Source organism: Pinus tabuliformis, chromosome 8 (genome assembly GCF_031772625.1).
Source record: "Pinus tabuliformis cultivar Carrire ecotype Pingquan chromosome 8, CPIR1, whole genome shotgun sequence".
Lineage (NCBI taxonomy): Eukaryota > Viridiplantae > Streptophyta > Pinopsida > Pinales > Pinaceae > Pinus > Pinus tabuliformis.
The window spans coordinates 892,427,138-892,428,578 of NC_142294.1; positions in this window are offsets into that span (position 1 = coordinate 892,427,138).

The window sequence follows — 1,441 nt, forward strand, 5'->3', positions numbered from 1 at the left end:
TAGAGCAACTAGAAGGATTTGATACCTTTAATAGAGAGTCACATGTGTGCAAACTCAAGCAAGCACAGTATGGACTAAAACAAGCACCCTGTGCTTGGTACACCAGGATTGATAGTTATTTCACTGAGTTGAAATTCACCAAAAGTGAAGCAGATGTAAACCTTTACCATATTGTGGTTGAAGATAAACTGTTGATTATAGTATTATATGTCGATGATTTGCCTTACTATAGCAATTCTCATCATCCGGGTGGGGTCTACGGTGATAAGCTATATTAAGATTCAGATGCTCGGTAAGATTCATATGCTCGTGATTCATATTCGGACCCAATTAAGAATAGCTCGAGATTATGATTTTAGAGAACGAGCTGAAGTACCATATCAGAACAGAGGCTACTGAGTGTGGGTGACCAATTATTCCCCTCCTACTTATAGAAAGGCATTTCTGAAGGGTAAGGGTAGGGAAAGGGTATAATAGGTTAGTTCAGAGGCTGCCTGGCAGAGGTTAAGGAAAGATGGAGGCATAGGTTGTTACAAGGCTAGTCCCACCAAAGTATGTATGGATGAGGTACCCAAGGAAGGAAGGAAGATTGTAAGGATGGTTCAAAGAATAAGGTTGAAGAGGTTGGCTGAGGTTAAGTCCCCAAGGAGTAAGTGGAGTTTCCCAAGGATGAGGTATGAGTATGGAGAAGAGTTGCTGTATGAGTATGAGAATTGCTAGGTTAAGCCTGCTCTCTTACCTGCCTCTTTCGAGCCTCTCATTCCTTCCCAGTTCATAAATACCTCACTTAGGTTCTAACGGGTAATGAGAAGCTAATAAAATCTTGCAAAGAGGATCTTGCAAGAGAATTCAAGATGAAGGACCTAGGGCTCATGCATTACTTTCTTTGTATGGGATTCTGGCAAGGAGATGAGGAATTGTTTGTCTCTTAAGGCAAGTATGGCAACCAGATACTGAAGATGTTCCACATGGATAGTAGCAAACCCATGCAGACTCCTCTAGCAGGTAACTGGACGAAGGAAGATGCTACTTCAGGTGAAGTAGTGGAGGCTACTATTTATAGACAACCTGTGGGTTCACTTATGTATTTGTGAACACACCACCAGACATGTGTTTTGTAGTTAACTAACTTTATGTATTTGTGAACACACGACTGGACATGTGTTTTGCAGTTAACCAGCTTAGTCAAGGCAACCAAACTCTATTGGAAGGCAGCTAAACATGTGTTGAGATACCTCAAAGGCACCACTCAGTTTGGTCTTTGGTACAAATGGATAGAGGGAGTGAAACTTCAAGGCTTCACAAATGCAGATTGGGTAGGGAGCCCATCTAACAAGGAAAAAATATCAAGGGGAATCTTCAGTATTGGGTTATGAACTGTTTCTTGGTACAACAGGAAGCAGAGATCAATTGCACATAGTTCAACAGAAGCAAAGTACAT